The sequence below is a fragment of the Rattus norvegicus genome, chromosome X, assembly GCF_021556685.1.
Source record: "Rattus norvegicus strain SHRSP/BbbUtx chromosome X, alternate assembly SHRSP_T2T, whole genome shotgun sequence".
Lineage (NCBI taxonomy): Eukaryota > Metazoa > Chordata > Mammalia > Rodentia > Muridae > Rattus > Rattus norvegicus.
This window is the reverse complement of record NC_141554.1, coordinates 143,352,514-143,372,000: the sequence shown is the minus strand read 5'-3', so window position 1 is coordinate 143,372,000 and position 19,487 is coordinate 143,352,514. Positions and strand designations below refer to the sequence as shown.

At 43.8% G+C, this 19,487-nt stretch overlaps 1 protein-coding gene and 1 pseudogene across 12 annotated transcripts in view; one reads left to right on the top strand and one right to left on the bottom strand.

Moving 5' to 3' along the window:
- Positions 1-1,719, bottom strand: part of Fhl1 (four and a half LIM domains 1) — a 59,445-nt gene extending 57,726 nt beyond the window's left edge. For 6 of the 12 annotated variants that reach the window (XM_087599150.1, XM_087599155.1, XM_087599158.1 and 3 more), the window contains exon 1: positions 1,638-1,719. The gene's annotated coding sequence lies outside the window, so the exon portion shown is untranslated. Of the gene's footprint in view, positions 1-1,335 lie in introns of all 12 variants that reach the window. The other 6 variants (XM_087599152.1, XM_087599156.1, XM_087599160.1 and 3 more) reach the window with 3 other exon arrangements.
- A 16,957-nt stretch (positions 1,720-18,676) lies between these two features.
- Btf3-ps4 (basic transcription factor 3, pseudogene 4) lies at positions 18,677-19,151 on the top strand (annotated as a pseudogene).
- Positions 19,152-19,487: the final 336 nt, after the last annotated feature.

Here is a 19,487-nt window from a genome sequence, read left to right as displayed (position 1 = left end):
AAGCAAATATGGGCATGCATTTCCAAAGACAAAATTACCAACCCCAATCCCTTTTCAAGTGTCTGGAATGAGGAGTAGCCTGTTCCTGGGGATGGGCAAGGGTGAGAACTCCTTACCCAATTCCACGTGGCCCATCATTTAAACTTACACTACTCTGTGAACACTCCCATTCCCAAGGAACATTATATTTATATTTAAACGGCCTTAATCAAGATAACAAAAATAGTCCCAGTATTCTATAAACTCGCAATACATTGGATAACATGGAGAATTACAAGCAATTACAAAATGATAGCTCCAATTAGCAAAACTGGATCTATTCCAAATCCAAATCAAAAGAGGCTCAGATAGTCCCAATGGCATAATTTAAATGAAGAGAACAGAGGATTTCCAGCAAAGACATGTGTTCCTCTCTTGCTGTGTTTCTACCACAGAACTCTTGCCCTTCAGGAAATTCAAAAACCAAATCTGAAATCACATTCATACACTTTGTCTCCTGGTCCCAATGTGCCACCCTAGTTGTGTGTGTTAAGGGGGGGGGGAGGTTATTAGAATGAATCTAAGAATCTCGAACGGTCCAAATGCAGAAAATACACAGTACATTCTGTGTTTCCCTTAGTCTTTCTGATTCAAACCTCTACCTAGTTGTGGAAGACTAAGCAATGGAAACTTCAGAAGCAGAAACCTCTTCCCCAGAGTCCAGGACAGCATCTAGTGGGAATTTTATGCTTTCTGAAATTGAAAGGTCACACCCAGCGGTCTCCCTAACCCACTTAGCCAAGGCTCAACCAAGGCTCAACCTAAGTGCTAGAACCTTCCTCTTGCATCCATGCTGAAGCTGAAATCCAGTCGCCTCTCCCCACCCCCAATCCCCATATCACTGCCATTCCCCTCGGAGAGCAGAACCACGACCAGCCTTCTCCCTCCCTTACGATTCTTCTTGCACTCCCCTCCTTCCACCACCCCCCAGCATCCCCAAAGGGAATACAGCAGCTCCCAGAACGTCTCCACGAACCAAGGCAGGTTCCACCTTCCTCCCCTGCCCAACAGGCGCCATCCTTAATGTAAAAACCAATGAAGCCCCCCCTCCATCGTCGTCATCATCATCCCCTGCTCTTCTCAACTGCTGCTAGCTATCCTTTAAAAAGAAAAAACCCAAAGGTGCCCCCACCTCGCCCAACCCCCACTGCCCGCCGTCCTGGGTGAAAAAAACCAAAAACCCCCTCTTTTTACTCCCACCCTCCATCCTTGCAGAGGAAACACCCAGAGCCGACCCCCCTGCACCCCGGCCCCCCAGGGGAGCGAAAGCCCTGGGGAGGAGGCTTAGGCACGCACCCTAAGGGACCTTGGAGCCCCAGGTTCCGCAGCCCCCAACGTGGGCGAGGCAGCGGAGGCCGGAGGCCGCAGGTACCCAAGCCCTGCAGGTCGGCGCTGCCCCGGAGTGGCGGCCGCGGAGCACGAGCTGCGGCTCCCCAGGGACGCGGGAGGCGCGGGCGCGCGCGCGCGCGCACACACACACACACACACACACACACACACACACACACACACACACACACTCTCACTCACTCACACACTCACTCACACACTCACACGCGTGCGGAGGGAAAGCGGGCTTACTGTCTGGGGATGCTCACCCGCGCAGCTGTCTAGGCGGCACCGGCGGCCGCTGCCAGCTCAGAGAGCAAAGCGCGGCAGGGACAGCGGCGGCAGCGGACTGAGCCCCCTCGGCCGGGCGGTTGATGTAGGGCGCGGGAGGGGCGCACGGGGAGGGGCGCACGAGGGTGGGAGGGAGGGAGAGAGGGAGGGAGCACGCGCGGGGGCGGGAGCGGGGGCGGGAGCGGGGGCGGGCGCAGCCCACTCGGGGCGGGGCGGGGTAGGGCGGAGCGCGCGTCCGCCTGGGCTCTGCCCGTGGCGCGAGGGGCTGTGGTGCGGGGGAATCGCGCTCGCGCGCGGGAGCCCAGTCGGGCAAGCGCGGGAAGGGGGCGCGGCTGCGTGGGCCCCGCCTCAGGAGAGGCCGAGCTGCCGGCTAGGCGTGCACGATGCGCGCCAGAGGTGGCCGCGAGCCCGCGGTGGCGCGGCTTCCCGGAGCACCCTCTGTGAGCGTCCGAAGGGCACGCGGAGGGCGGGCCAGGGGCGCCCACCGCCCCCTCCCTCACGGACTCAGGCCTTCACCGGCTGCTGGGGAGTCACGAGTCACTGCAGGCAGCGGCGGCCAGAGCCCGGGAGGTGGGAGCAACAAAGAGAGGCAGTCAAGGTGGCCTCTAGCCTCTCCAAGGGCCTCGCTGACCTGCATGGCCCAGTACAACCAAAGATTGCAGATCTCTTGGTTCCCACCACGCTGAAAGACCCACCGACGACCTCTCCCCTTAATAACATGCTGGACAGAACGAAAAGCGCCTTTATTCAGAGGGCTTTCCATCATTCCTAAACCCCTCACAGCAGAGCCTCACATAGTGACTCCTTCGTTCTTTCACTAGTTGAGTTCAGTGAGCTTTCAGCATGTGCCCAGTACTGTGCCACATGCTGTAGATACAGCGCAGTTGTGCACACACTGCTTTATTGGTGGAGGAGGACAGATTATGAGCAAATGAGAAAAGAATCACAGTTGGATAAACTGCAGGATAAAGGGGACATAAATAATTCGAGAAAGAAGGTGGTGTTTAATCTAAGCCTTGCATGGTATGAAAGCAATGGGTATAAAGGGCCAAGGGTGACCTTTCCAGACAGAAGGAGCAGAGGCAAGGAAGCCAGAAGCATTCCACCGTGTTAGTGGGGGGAAGTAGAAGGACTTGGTAGAAGAAGGTTGAAGGAATTGCAGGTGAACTAGAGAAATTTTCTTTTTTCCTTTTATAGAGGACCTGAAAAGGAACTGACCAGGAGACATGAGTAGTGTCAAGGAAAACTTTGAAAGGTGGGGATAGTCAGTACTTAGAATGTCTGGTGAGGCAGGAGAGAGGGCCATTAAAGGAACCCAAAGTCTTGATTTTAAAAAGCGAAGGCCAGATAGGAGAGGATCAGTCCTTCATGCAGAAGCAGATGTTGCAAAGAGGTGGAGCAGCTGTGTATTTAAACCAAACAAAAGATCTCAACACTGTTGTTTGCCCCCAAGCTTCGAAATCCAGGTGATGGCCTCTTTTACCAGACCCAATAGTTATTTGCGAAATTCCTTTCTCTACCTTGCTACCCAGAGCCTGGGTCTCTTTTCTCATTCTGAGCCCTTAGGCTCACTGAGGTTTGGTATTTCTGGATTAGTGAAAAAGTCTCACCACACATTTCTTAGGAAAAGAGGCTGAGCTGCCCTGGGCCTGGAACAATTAGCACCACTTCAAGCTGCTCCCTGCATACCATCCCTGGGCTCAACCAGAAAGAAATAGCCAAGATCACTCAATGAAAGCCCTGGGTGGCTCTGGACAGAGAGCCTGTGACTGGAGATTTTCAGATGAAAGCCTGGGTTCTGGCAGTCCTAACAAGGTCAGCTCCACCACCTGTCTCTGCTAGGCCAACTAAAGGCACAAGCGTTAGTAAAAAGTGGAGAGAGATTTACTCTACAGAGCCACATTGAGAAGGGGAACGAAGAAAGGTCTAGTGACTCCCAAGTTCTTCTACCGTGAGGATTAGGATTGACTAGAGCCAGAAGTATGTGGAGCGGAGCAGCGCTGTGTGTGATCTGGAAGTTGACACACCACTAGACTCCAATCCACCCCACCAGGCAGTCTGAGTGTAAGTTGCCAATGCTGTGTAATCTCTTCTTGGAAAGCAGGTTCCCCCTTCAATCTTTCCCTTTACCCAGCAGGAGATTCCTGTGACAATTGGGATTATTTCATTAATCAGCCAGCCAAAGGGAGGAGCACAAGTATCTTTAGAGTCGGTCTTCTAACAGGAAACTACAGACACTTTCTTAAGGGACCTCCTATTTCCCAATTTGTATAAATTGTCCCTTTCTTTCCTTTCACCTCTTTGCCCTTCCTTCTTCCCTTTCCTCCTTCAACCCCCACCAACTCTGTTCCACGTCTTCCTTCCTCCTTTCTTCCCTACTTCCCTCCCAGGAAGTCTAAGGCACCTGAAGTGGGAAGAGCCCCACCTCTCCCACCACCCTAGTTAGAGCTGCAGGCAAGGTCAGTCCTGCTCTCCATTTAACCCTTCACTTTCTTGCATTGGAATTCAACTTCCAGAGGTCACAGAAACACAGGGTTTCATTTAAAACATATATAGAACTGTGGTGGTGTTGCTGAATAAGAAGATAGAAGGAATGGAGTTGTTCAAGTTCTGAGTTCGTTTTAGAATATTTTTGTAATCATCTAACGTGAAGATCGACCCCAACACACACACACACACACACACACACACACACACACACACACACACACACACACACGGTAAATTCAGATAGCATAATCTCAAATCTGAGTATGCTTGGACTTTTTTTTTGAGTGGTGTAATAAACATGAGGAAAGGGATATTGTTATGAGTAACAAAAGGTATATTTTAGTATGCTGAGGTCATTATACAGTGTTCACACTCTAAATTCCTAAGGTCCTAAGCCTATCTCCCCAAGGCTGTTCACCTAAAGGTCAGCCAGTCAGTAAAAGAAGTCTCTAATTTGAGGATCAGGATCCCGAGGGAGACTCTACACCCACAGGACAGATCAAGGTGGTGTCTCTCCAGATGTGCCGAGCAGAGCATTGCTCTTAGTCTCTGCCTATATGCTATCCCGTGGGCGTCATGGGGGGCCTAGGAGTATGTCTGGTTATCTTGAGTTACTGATGTCACTTGAGTTCTGGTTATCAGGAGCAGCCTTGGTTGTAGTGGGGATCCTGACTAAGCTAATTTTACCTCTCTAACAGGAATTTCTTCCTATGCTCATTACAGATACTCAGTTTCAATAGAATGTTAAGTCCTCTTTGAAGGAAATATGGAGCATTTAACACACAAAGCAATCAATCCTTTGCCTTCTCTTTGAAAAGTACTGTTAGAGAGACGGCTAAAAATATAGCTCATTATTAGAGTACCCACCTAACATAAGCCTTGCATTGTGGGTAAGAGGGTGAAGGAGGGGGAGAGAAAGAGAGTTACAAGAATTATCAGTACAGTTTATATTCACCATCTGATGTAGTCTCATATTACATATTATGATTCTCACCTTATAGAGGATCAGAGTGAGGCAAAGAAACTTTGGAGTCAGAATTTAAAAACAAAATATGGGAGCTTTTGAGCCCACAATCCAAACCAATAAACTGTAACTCCAAAACAGCAAAGGAAGGCTGCTCATCACTTTTACCACCAAAATTCTATTTGGTTACTTATTTCAGGTAAGTGATTTGTTTTCTTAAAGTGCCTGAGTACCCAGATCCCCTTCCAAAAGACATCATCAGACCTAAAACACTTTCCACTCAGAGCCTGTGTGGAACTGCATCGACCTGAACACTGTACATTTCCCTCATCTCTGTCACTGAAGTTCATCCCACCTAGATCCCTCTGTGTGAAATCTTCCCCACCTCTACATTTCAAGAGTAGCACAGCCTCTGGAGATCCAGAGTTGAACTCCTCTGTGTCAATCTCATCCTAACCTATTTCTCTTCTTCTATTTCCTGTCTCTGATGTTGCTATGTCACCCCCAGGATTCAAAGTAAAAAGAAAAAAAAATTCCAATTACTTTTGATTTCCCATCCAATAAATTCCAAGGTCTGCCTGAATTCTCCTTCTGAAATAGTAAAGCCCCACTCCCTCTTCCAAGCTGCCCCTTAGAATCCCAGACAGAATCCTATAGTGCATAAATCATGCCGATTAGCAGACCAGGTGATACTGACATACCAAGCAATGTCATGGGTCTGTTTCCACCAGGAAATGGGAAGCACTGAACATGTCCCTCCTGCTTCTATATCTCCAGTTTCTTGGAACCTGGAAGTTATTTTAAAGGTATTTCTTGGAGGAGAGAGAGAGAGAGAGAGAGAGAGAGAGAGAGAGAGAGAGAGAGAGAGAGAGAGAGAATAGTATACTAAACTGTCATACAGCAAACATTTTCTTTAATATAGGATTCATTTCTTTTGATTAGTCTCTCTCTACCCATTCCCTCCAAACTACATATACACACTAGGCTATTTAAAATGTAATGCAAAATATTATTCCATAAAAGATAGTCCAGTACACATTGGTAGAAGATAAAGACCCTTTTTAAACGAAAGCACAATGTCATCATACCTAAGAAGAATTTACTAAAAAAAAAAATCCTTTGCCATCAACAAATAGGTTTCAGAATTCCCTAGATCTCTCACAAATGGTTTTTATCGATTTATTTCTTCCAAAACAGGATATTTTTAAAAGCCCATTTAATTACACTTATCACTCCATTTAAGCTAATGTTTCCTTGATGAATAAATGGCTAGGTGTGTGGACAGATAAATTCTCATTAGCGTCTCTCCTTTCTTCAGCACTCTGAATTTTACCCATTTTACAAAGAACGCACGGAAACTCTTCTGGAACAACACAGTCCAAAGTAAACTCTCCCCTTCCCCACAGATGACAACAGAAGTTGTCATCAAGACCTCTTGCCCTTATTGTGCTAATCTTTTGTCACATTGTAAAGACAGTTTATCTCCCCTATAAAGTTCCCAGCTCCTAAAAAGTAAATGACAGATTTTGCTCATCAGTGCACAGCGCTGGGCACCAAGAAAAAGGCCTTGCTAAAAGTTGTCTCCTGCAACTTTTACAACTTTTACAGGTGTGAGTGTGGCCTCCTGTTGGTTATGTGGTCCAGGGACATACTGTAAACTCATGCATCTTCAAACATTTTTGCTGGTATGCTTCCTACAATAAATTTGGCAGCCTGAATACCCTTCCCTATATAGTATATGAACTAATATATAGAAATCTTTCACACCATTCTCAAATAGCAACAAACAAGAATTTGTTTTTGATCTATTGTAAATATTTACATTCTATATCACTTTATTTTGTCTATCCAGTTGAATCTAAATATTATCACTATTTACTAAGTACTATATGTTAAGTATATATACTAAATACTAAATACTATACCCAGCATCAGGCACTTAAACATAGGCCATCAACTTCTTTTCCAGTTGAATATTTTACACTGTTCTCTGTATTGTCTCCTTAAATTCATATCTCCATCCTCTTCTACAACAGAGGTTTGACCTAATGTAACACATTTTATGCATATGACTCTGGATTTGATCACCTGACACAGACTTTTCTAGTAGGGAGACTGTGTTCATGCTTTTCTCGCCACCATAGATTACTCAGTCAAGTTTCCCATATTAGGAGAAATCACAGCAGTCAGCACACCTTTGCATGCAATGGAGACTTGTCCTGGGAAAAAGCACTTTCAGGTTCAGGGATGCCATCCTCCCTCTCCTGCCAGATAACATCCTTATTCTCTTTTTGAGACAGACTCTTATGTAGCTCAAGGGGGCTCCTAGCTCACTGTGTAACTGAGGGTGACCTCGAACTTCTGATCACTCTGCTTCATTTCCCAAGTGCTGAGAAAATAGGTATATGGCATCATTTGTGATTTATTGCTATATTTCTTTGCAAAAAAGGACATAAATTAAAATTAAGCTTTTATTTTAGCATTAGGCTACACACTAGGTTATATATGTTCTGTGTTACTAGAGATTTTAGGGACAAAGGCAGGAATTTGTCATTCCCAACAAGTTAGGCTCAAACCCATCTTTCCATATGAAGGTACAAGGGTAGTAGTAAAGGCAGAGAAGGGTGATTGAGACAATGTGGCCACTAAGAAAGAGGTCTGCAACCCCATGTTTGTCTCTGGAGTATTAGAATGAGATTGTGGTTTGAACAAAAGGCAAGAAATGTGTATAACTAAGCAGTCCTGGCCAATGGGTAGTTCCTTCCATCACTGACTCCACATTCTCTAGACTCCAGTTTGTCCTTGAAGGTGGTCTGGTAAGTTGTTAGAACTATGTGAGATCTCTTCCTGGGAAGTAAGTTCCTCTCTAGCTGGTACCAGGCTTCAGCATCCTCCTCCTCCCAACAGGAGAGAAAGTTAATAAAATTAGTAAATTCCTAAGGAATCTATTCTAGTATGAATGAAATTATCTTCTTAATTTCAGTTTTGAAATGCTGATATAGTGCAGAATTAGGAAAGATTTTTACATATTGATCTTGTACCCTACAACCTGTTGAGTCCTCTTATTCCTCGGAAATGTATAAATATATTTGGGATGGTTTTATATTATTTTTCTTCTAAATTTATTTAAACTTCATTATAAAAATGTTGCAAAAATTACACACCAAAATTAAGCATGCCCAACTCAATGAACAAAATTCATAGAAAACCATAACAGCTAGGTATAACCTAATACATGGCTAGCTGTACACAATAGTACGTACTTTGTGTTTCAGTGTACAGGAGACTTACTTCAGTGCACAGTTTTACTCTTAGTGTAGTATGGATTTACATACTTAGTGTAGTGTAGACTTGGGTTTACATATGTGGGTTAAATTTTTATATTCAATTTTATTTTTGTATGTAAATAATAATGTAATTATAAAGCAAAGTATGCAAAAGAAACAATTATCCTTGAGTTCCATTATCATCTACTCCCTTTAGGCAAGCAATTTCCGTAATTTCTGGATAATTTTATCTGTAAAACATACTCTGCAGATATTAGCAGATACATAAGTACTTTTCCCTTTTTTTTACCTAAATGGTAACATATTTGCCTGGTTGGGTCTTTATGTCAATTTGACACAAGCTAGAGCCATCTGCTAGGAGGAACCTCAACTGAGAAAAGGCCTCCCTAAGATCTGGCTGTTGGGCATTTTCTTAAGTAGTGCTTGGTATAAGAGGGCCCAGATCATTTATGCCCTGACTTCCTTTGATGAGGAAAAGTGATGTGGAAGTGTAAGTCAAATAAACCTCTTTCTCCCCAACTTACTTCTGGTCATGGTGTTTAATCACAGCAATAGTTAGCCTAAGTAATACAATATTATAGATAATATTTTCCATCTTACAAAGATGTATGTTAAGATTCTATTTGAAGCATACTTTAAAACTTGAAAGTCCTTTTTAGATCATTCTGTTTGCTTCGTTTCCTCAGACACTGGGTTGTACATCACTCTTCATGGTACCCAACATACTTAGAAACTTGGTCATTTTGTTGAGAATCAAGTTTCTTTGGAGATTTTCCTGTACATGACCATGCTCATGAAAGTAGGTTTTCAATGGTCTCAGTTCTGGTCCTTCTGTTTACCAACAGCTCAGGTCATACATAGCTTTTCCTGACAAGATTTAGCAGTTCTAGCATCCATAACCATATGGCACAAACTAGATGGAGGTCTAAGAACAACTAAAGTTTAAGCCTGAAACTCTGGCCCAGTCCTGGTGTGTGTGTGTGTGTGTGTGTGTGTGTGTGTGTGTGTAAGAGTGGGAAGCTGGGCCCTGGCTTCTCACTGGGAGGGAAATTCCCACGGATTTGTGACACTCCCACCAGCTGCTTCTCCTGTTTGATCTGTAAAAATTTTCCTCTATCATTTGACAATCGCAGACTTTTAAGTACATTTCAAAGGACCTCCTGGATCCCTGCAGCAATATTGGGAGAGTCATGCATATGCCTCCTTCACCATGGTTTCACCGGGAAACCATTTGGTTATTTCTTCCACATTGTTCTTCTTTTTTTTTCTTTTTGTTGTGCTAGAGGTGAAACCCAGAGCTGCTGGGTGGCCAACAGCTCTACCATATAATCAAACCATCCAGACTCTTGAGATACTGAAATCCTAAAATACATTATCACACCTGATGAAAGCACAAGTCTCTGTTTGGGCTCTATTTTAAAATGAGAAATTTGCCTCCATAACATAGAGAAACATTTCCAATATATCAGAATGGCTAGATTCAAAGATCTCTGCATGTAGGCTATCTCCTCCTTTCTGCTACCTAGATTCACCTGGCTGTATGCTCTTAAAATAAAAGGAAATCAAAGCTCACCCTGGAAAGAAACCTTTTCCTTTCATTTTTTTCATCTTTCCCTTCAATTACACTGATGATGTCATTAAATGCTGAAATCACTTCTAGGAAAAAATATCCCTGCCACCTTACTCAATATTCAGTATTATTCCCTAGGACCTGAAGCCTTGTGCTTTTTTTTTAATGGTAAGTTATTTTAAAGAATTCAGTCATGATGATGAATTCTCGCTTCTGGGCAGACCTCTTACACTGCCATCCTCTTGGCATTTCTTCTCTGATGAATGTGTACTTAGGCTGTGCGTGACATTTTTCCTGATGATTGCGTTTCACATCTTTTATTCGGCTCTAGAAATGCTAAAATTAGATGCATTTTTCAGTCCCTTGTTCAATGGGGAGACAAAAGGCGTCCTCTGCTCTTTGCTATTTAACAGGCTGATGTGCTGACTAATTCTGCAGCAGCTTTCTCCATTAGTGCAGTGGCTAAATATAGCTGTTGACATGGTGTCTGATAAAAGCTAGTTAATTAAACAACATTTTTCATCCATTAATATTTCTATTGTTGACTGTTTAAACACAAACAGTATCACTACAGTAAAAGCAAATCAAAACAAGGGCATCCACATATTAGAATATGTTAGTATCGTTTTCAGCCATTTTTCTGTTACTACAGAAATGAAAGCTGCTGAGAAATGTCAGCAACATTTTTTTTTTCAAAATAATGTCAGACAGCACAGGCTGATGTTACCTTTATGGAATTATGGGAGCTGATGGAGGCCAGAGGGACCAACTAAGGTAGAGTCAACTAGGGCTTTAGTGGTTTGTACTTTGTGGGGTTAAATCTTGTATTATGTCCACACTGCTGCATGCAGACCTCTGCCCTACATATTTATGTTACAAATATGCCTAGGTCTGCTCAGCCTGGGGTAAAATGCCACGTAGAGGTGGCGGAATGTTAACAGCCTTTGAATTCTCAAGCATTAGAGAACTCATGGCTCAGTCCATCTGAACATAAATGGATGGAAATTAATTCTTGACTTGTTTTCTGGGGTGGAAAGATCTAGGCGTATGAATCACTTTGGGTCAAGATTCTGTCTATATTTGGGAATTGCTCAAGAGGTGCTTCTCTGTTAAGCCGTGGCATGAAATGACTATCAGTGAAAGGAGTCCATTTTTTTTCCTGTTGTTTCCCCAATAAAACTCAGCTCTTAGGGCATGCTGTTAATTGCTATGAATGCAAAAAAAAATATCAACTACCTTATTTCTGTGGCAGGAACGAAGGTACAAACAATAGACATTCTTTGTTGGTGCACCTGACATTGTTGAAAATGCTAGAGGTAAATGGTTTCATTTACTCCTTAGTGACTTCATGAAGGACATAGCCTGTTAGCGTGTTTTATTTGAAGAAGCAGAAGGTTCACTGGAGTAAAGGTTTGGAAGAGACCACAGAGCAATCAAAACAGGTTGCTGATATTTCAGGCCAGTCCTACCCCACTATACCTGAATGGATAGAATAGGAGAGGACATTTTAGTCCTAGACAGACATGATCCCCTATCTCTACCACTTTTGAAAAGTCAGTGATTAGTGATATGACCCATAATGAACACGTTCACCTCTGTTGGGGTGTGTCTGTATCAACTATTGTACTATTTCAAAGAATTGGGCAGTTCTCAAAACTAACACGTACTCATTTATCCATGTGTACACTCACCCTCAACCACCTGTCACCCAACCCTTTGTGAGTCACGCAAAAATCTTCCCCACAACCAAAAATTGGTGTCCTGTCTGATCCCTTCTATTCTTGTCTATTCCCAAGAAGTGATACTTGTGGCACTGATGCCTTCATTGGCACGTGTTAACTTTTGCAGAGTGTCACCTGACCACACAGGTGGATATAGACTGAAGCAGTCCCTCTGTTGTGCAGAAACCATCTCTTACAGATGGAACTTTCCTATACCCTGCTACTCAAGGTCCTTTCAGTGACAGCCTGTCTCCAAAGAATTGTCCCGGGTCTGAAAACTTGAACAGTACAGATTGACACACCATTGTGGAAGACTTGGGAAATGTAAAACATAACCTATATAATAGAATTCCAGGACCCCAATGGTTTCTAAAGCAGAAGAAAGCCACAGGCTATGGCCTGCAGGCCTTGTAAACCTCCCCGGTTGTTCCTATCTCCTATTTCATTTCCTACCCTCTCCCATGCCCTGTACACTTCCCACTTCCAAACTTTTTTCATTTATTTATTCGTTTATTTTTTCACTTCATTTCTGATCATAACCGCCCTTGTTCCCCTCCTCCCAGTCCCATCCTTACAAATTCCTCCCCAATTACTCCCTCAGAGAAGGGGAATCCCATCTTGGGTACCACCTGCCCTAGGACTTCCAGTTCCAGAAGGACTAAGTACCTCTTCTCCCACTGAGGTCCAACTAGACAGTCCAAGTAAGGAAGGGGATCCAATGGCAAGCAACAGAGTCAGAGAGAGCACCCGCTCCAATTGTTAAGGGACCCACATGAAGACCAAGCTTCATATCTGCTACAAATGTGTGGGGACCTAAGTCCAGCCCCTGCATGCTCTTTGGCTGGTGGTCCAGTCTCTGTGAGCCCCCATAGGCCCAGGTTAGTTGACTGTGTATGTTTTGTGGTGTCCTTGACCCCTCTCTGGCTTGCTCAATTCTATCCCTTACTCTTCCACAGGACTCCTTGAGCTCTGCTTGATGTTCGGCTGTGGGTCTCTGCATGTGTCTCCATCTGCTACTGGATGAAGCCTCTTAGGAGACAGTTATGTTACGTTCCTGTCTCCAAGCATAGCAGAGTGTCATTAATGGTCAGGGTTTGGCTGTCTCCCATGGTGTGAGTGTCAAGTTGGGCAGTCACTGATTGGCCATTCCCTCAGTTTCTGCTCCATCTTTCCCCCTGTGCATCTTGTATGCAGGACAAATTTTCGGTTGAACTTTTTATCGGCTGGTTGCTATCCTCCTCCCTCCACTGGAAGTCCTGCCTGGTATGGGTGGCTGCTTCAGGCTCCATATTACCGCATTGGTAGGAGTCTCAGCTAGGGTTCATCTCCATAGACTGTCCACAGTGTCCCAGGTCTCGAGCTAGTCCCAGAGATACCTCCCCCTAAGGATTTGCATTCTCTCTCCCAGCCCTCTCCACACACCTGATCCCCATCCCCACTGTTCCCCTCCTCACCCCCTCTCCCACTCAGTTCCCTCTCTCCATCCACCTCAGAGGACTATTTTATTTCCCCTTCTGAGTGAGATTCACACATCCTCCCTTGGGTCCTTTTTCTTAGTTTCTTTCAGTCTGTGGATTGTAGCCTTCACACTTTTGTCTTTTTTTTCCTAGCTACCTAGATCAATCCCCCCCAACACACACACACACACACACACACACACGCACGCACGCACGCACGCACGCACGCACGCACGTGCACACACACACACACACACACACACACACACACACACACCCTCATATGGCTCCTAAATTGTCATTGCCCTATCAAAATAACACTCCCAAAGCTGGGTCACACTCACCGTAGCCCATGTTTGAATCTTTTTTTTTTTTATTAACTTGAGTATTTCTTATTTACATTTCGAATGTTATTCCCTTTCCCGGTTTCCAGGCAAACATCCCCCTCCCCCCTCCCCTTCCTTATGGGTGTTCCCCTCCCAACCCTCCCCCCATTGCCGCCCTCCCCCCATAATCTAGTTCACTGGGGGTTCAGTCTTAGCAGGACCCAGGGCTTCCCCTTCCACTGGTGATCTTACTAGGATATTCATTGCTACCTATGAGGTCAGAGTCCAGGGTCAGTCCATGTATAGTCTTTAGGTAGTGGCTTAGTCCCTGGAAGCTCTGGTTGCTTGGCATTGTTGTACATATGGGGTCTCGAGCCCCTTCAAGCTCTTCCAGTTCTTTCTCTGATTCCTTCAACGGGGGTCCTATTCTCAGTTCAGTGGTTTGCTGCTGGCATTCGCCTCTGTATTTGCTGTATTCTGGCTGTGTCTCTCAGGAGCGATCTACATCCGGCTCCTGTCGGCCTGCACTTCTTTGCTTCATCCATCTTGTCTAATTGGGTGGCTGTATATGTATGGGCCACATGTGGGGCAGGCTCTGAATGGGTGTTCCTTCTGTGTCTGTTTTAATCTTTGCCTCTCTATTCCCTGCCAAGGGTATTCTTGTTCCCCTTTTAAAGAAGGAGTGAAGCATTCACATTTTGATCATCCGTCTTGAGTTTCATGTGTTCTATGCATCTAGGGTAATTCAAGCATTTGGGCTAATAGCCACTTATCAATGAGTGCATACCATGTGTGTTTTTCTGTGATTGGGTTAGCTCACTCAGGATGATATTTTCCAGTCCCAACCATTTGTCTATGAATTTCATAAAGGCATTGTTTTTGATAGCTGAGTAATATTCCACTGTGTAGATGTACCACATTTTCTGTATCCATTCCTCTGTTGAAGGGCATCTGGGTTCTTTCCAGCTTCTGGCTATTATAAACAAGGCTGCTATGAACATAGTGGAGCACGTGTCTTTTTTTATATGTTGGGGCATCTTGTGGGTATATGCCCAAGAGAGGTATAGCTGGATCCTCAGGCAGTTCAATGTCCAATTTTCTGAGAAACCTCCAGACTGATTTCCAGAATGGTTTTACCAGTCTGCAATCCCACCAACAATGGAAGAGTGTTCCTCTTTCTCCACATCCTCGCCAGCATTTGTTGTCACCTGAGTTTTTGATCTTAGCCATTCTCACTGGTGTGAGGTGAAATCTCAGGGTTGTTTTGATTTGCATTTCCTTTATGACTAAAGTTGTTGAACATTTCTTTAGGTGTTTCTCAGCCATTCGGCATTCCTCAGCTGTGAATTCTTTGTTTAGTTCTGAACCCCATTTTTTAACAGGGTTATTTGTCTCCCTGCAGTCTAACTTCTTGAGTTCTTTGTATATTTTGGATATAAGGCCTCTATCTGTTGTAGGATTGGTAAAGATCTTTTTCCAATCTGTTGGTTGCCGTTTTTGTCCTAACCACAGTGTCCTTTGCCTTACGGAAGTTTGCAGTTTTATGAGATCCCATTTGTCGATTCTTGATCTTAGAGCATAAGCCATTGGTGTTTTGTTCAGAAAATTTTTTCCAGTGCCCATGTGTTCCAGATGCTGCCCTAGTTTTTCTTCTATTAGTTTGAGTGTATCTGGTTTGATGTGGAGGTCCTTGATCCACTCGGACTTAAGCTTTGTACAGGGTGATAACCATGTTTGAATCTTAATTCTAACTTCAACTTTCAGAAACAATCTGTTTCCTCTCTCCTACCAGTATGTTGCCTTGTAAGTGGGCTTGGTCTTTTGGGATTGCTGTACTACCCTAAGTACCTAGAATAGCACTTGCTATTGAGCTTACAGGTGCTCAAGCATGTATTTCTCTTGCTGTAGAGACACAGGGTCTCTCATATGGGACACAGGGTCTCCCACCAGCTAGATACATGCTCTACCACCTAACTGTAGCCATAGCCCCATCGCGGAAATATTTATTGACTAAATAGAGGGTTTCTTACTAGCCTGCTTGTAGGTTGGATAGACAAGTAAATCATAGATGTTTGAAAGAAGAGGAGAGATATGAAAGGAAGAAAAGTTTTACAAAGTCAGATTTAAGCTGGAAATGTAGGTTAAAATAATGTTTCATTGTGTATAGATGTGGCCGATCTTGATTACCTGTGGCTTTTTCAGAACTTCTGTCAATGAGTTACGTTTTAAAAAAAACAAAACCCTAAATGTATCCAGAAGAATGTCATCCAAGCAAGAAAATCCTTTGAAAATGTAAAATAATTAACCAGCCCTTCCTTAACTTTATCTGTTATATAAATAACATTCTTAGTGTCAGAGTTCAAACAAGTATTGAGAAATTGATAAGTAATTAGCTATTGACTAACGCTGAGCAGTAATGATGTCTCCAAACATCAGAGGGGGATTAATGAATCTGGTCTGGAGTCAGAGTCTCAGAGGCCTCCTGGGGCCATCATTTCAACTCCTGAATACAATGAGACAGAAGAGGGACCTCAGCAAACTGCAGCCTGGGACAGGCTGAAATGATTGAGGACTAGAGATAGTAAGAAAAAAATCACAAGTCCCAAGTTTTTATGTGAAACTACTTGATTTTTTAAAAATGTTGGCAACTAATTTCGCTATTTTTAAAACTAGCAGAATGGCCAAATGAAACATGTCTGCAGGCTGAACTTGGCTCCCAGACCCCTGCCCTGGCTTCTCAGATGCCTCCAGTCTGACAAGTTTCTTTTTTTAAGCTGGCACAAAATGTGGGTAAACATTTTAAAACTTCTGAGCAGCATAGAAACTTCTTTAAAACAACAGAAAATATTGTTTCAAGTAAAACTCATATTTATCCCACACTTGAATTTTAACCAGTATACAGATGTTTTAATAAAACTGCTTAGCCTTTATTTAAGCATAACAAAAAGGGAGCTGGAATTTTAAAGACAATCCTAGCTGGGACATTTTAAGGCCAAGATGAAGAAAAATGGAGGAGCAATCTCCCTAGTTGAGAGGTTGGTGTGAGTTCCTGTCTACTCCTGAAACCCAAATTAACTGAGAACAGTAACAGCTGAGTCCTGATCTTGGCTCTTGAGAACAATTTCATCTCATTGGATTCATTTTTTTTCAGCCCATTAAAAAAAGGGAGAGGTTAATACCAGCACCCAGGAATTTTCCAAGTCCTTAAGAAAAGGATTCGAATTCCAGCAAAACCCACTAACCCAGGGAGCACATTAAGTATCTAAAGTACTAGCAGACTCGTTCCAGGGACAGTCAACAGTTTACACTCACTTCTTTCTAATAGGATGGGGCTGGTTTGGCATTTTTATGATAATGTTAAATCCATTAGTGAACTCAATTGTTTCCACATTACCAAAACATACTAATGGGATAATTTCATTTTTGAAGCTTTATTACTGTGTGGGACATTGGAAAACATTGGAATCTCTGAGAACAATAACCTGAAAAGAGTAATGACTTTTGATTTTAAACTCCGAGGTTGACCACAGTGATTTCTTTAAAACAATACTCTTATTCCAAATACTAGAGTAACAATACAACAATCACATAAAATAATGAAATTGTTATTAATTATTATTATTCTTTTGGTGTAACAGAACAGATATAAAGCTTGTACTCTAAAAGTGCACTATATAGTGGGTATGCTCTTAATCCCAACACTTGGGAGGCACAGACAGGCAGATGTCTGTGAGTTCAAGACCAGCCTGGTCTAGAGCATAAGTTTCAGGACTCCAGAGGCACACAGAAAAACTCCATCTTGAAAAACCAAAAAAAAAAAAAGTACACTTTATTATAAAGAGATTAAAGACCCTAAACCAATTCAAAGGCATCTGAGTTCAAAGAGCAAAACTTTCACTAGTGTTAAGATGGGAACAACTTCGGAACTGACCTACAATTCAATATAACCGCTAGGAAATTTTCAATAACTTTCTTCTGTGGGCAGGCAAAGCAAATTCGCAAACATAGACAGAATTGCAAGGGCTATGAGAGGCACCAAGAGCAGCTGTATTCATAATGAGAGTAGAATGATGGCTGTCAGGGGATGGAGGAGAGAGATCTATTTACTAGTACATTGTCTGGCCTGACGAAAGGGGTCCTTTTCCTTTCGCTGCTGTGTCTGCAGCCATGAGCATGCTCAGGCTACAGAAGAAGCTTGCCTCTAGTGTCCTCTGCTGTGGTAAAAAGAAGGTCTGATTGGACCTCAATGAGACCAAAGAAATTGCCAATGCCAACTCCCGTCAGCAGATCAGGAAGCTGATCGAAGATGGCCTGATCATCCGGAAGCCTGTGACTGTCCGTCCATTCCCGGGCTCGATGCCTGAAGAACACCTTGGACCGACGGAAGGGCAGGCAAATGAGCATAGGGAAGAGGAAGGGTACTGCCAACGCTTGGATGCCTGAGAAGGTGACCTGGATGAGAAGGATGAGGATCCTGTGCCGGCTTCTCAGAGATAGCTGGAATCTAAGAAGATTGACCGCCATATATATCACACCCTGTATCTGAAGGTCAAAGGGAATGTATTCAAGAGCAAGAGGATTCTCATGGAGCACATCCACAAACTGAAGGCAGACAAGGCCCGCCAAGAAGCTACTGGCTGACCAGGCTGGGGCTTGCAGGTCTAAGACCAAGGAAGCACGAAAGCGCTGGGAGGAGCGCCTCTAAGCCAAGAAGGAGGGGATCAACAAGACTCTGTCCAAGGAGGAAGAGACCAAGAAATGAAGCTTCCCTCATGTCTGTACATTGTGGCCAGGCTGTGGCCTCACGTGGATCAGTCATTAAAATAAAACAAGCCTTTGTCCTTGAAAAAAAAAAGGCGTCCTAAAGTTGAGTTTTCATTGCTGCCGTTTTATGAATATGCTACTGAACTGCACCCTTGGAATGGTTAGAATGAAACATTTAGTTTCTCTATATTTTTTTCTAGAAATAGTTTTGACTAGCCAAGGAACTAAATAGATAATTCTCCAAAGAAAATAAGAAAGCATAAGCATATGAGAAGGTGTTTAACACCGCTAGTCAATAAGGAAACATGTATTAAAAGCACGAGCTCTAGCTGCCATCTTGTGTCCCCGCGTGTGTGCACCTTATCTCAGCTGCTCTGCCCAAGACTCCCAGATTATGAACCTTAGTTCCCCGCGCGGCCTCATTTCCACTCCGACAAGATGAAAGAAACGATCAGGAACCAGGAAAACTCGCCAAACTGCAGGCACAAGTGCGTATTGGTGGGAAAGGAAGTGCTCGTAGAAAGGTGGTTCCCAGAACAGCCACAGCAGACGATAAAAACACTTCGGTTCTCCTAAAAGAAGTTAGGGCTAAACAATGTCTCTGGTATTGAAGAGGTGGTTTACAAAGCAAGGAACAGTGATCCATTTTAACAACCCTATAGTTCAGGCGTCTCTGGCAGCAAACACCTTCTCCATGACAGGCCACGCCGAGACAAAGCAGCTGACAGAAATGCTTCCCAGCGTCCTCAACCAGCTTGGAGCAGACCGTCTGACCAGTCTGAGGAGACCGGCTGACGCTCTGCCCAATCTGTGGGTGATAAAGGCACCAGTTGCTACTGGAGAGGATGACGACGATAAAGTTCCAGATCTGGTGGAGAATTATGCTGAGGCTTCTAAGAACGAGGCGAACTGAACTGAAGCACCTTCTGAAGAAGTGACCCTTGCAGAAGCTACAACAGGAGCTGCTGTTTTATATCATGAGGGATTTTTAAAAAAATTTTGTTTATTATGGATCTGATAAAATCTAGATCTCTAATATTTTTAAGCCCAAGCCCCCCGGACACTGCAGCTCTTTTCAGTTTTTGCTTATGCCTAATTCATTCTTTACAGCAAAGTAAGATGAAGATGCCCGGGCATAAAGTGTGGAAAGGGTTAATAAAATTCTTTGCCTAATTAAAAAAAAAAAAAAAACCATGAGACTGTTCCGTACCCACTAAGATAGAACAAAAGACAAGCAGTGACTTTTGGG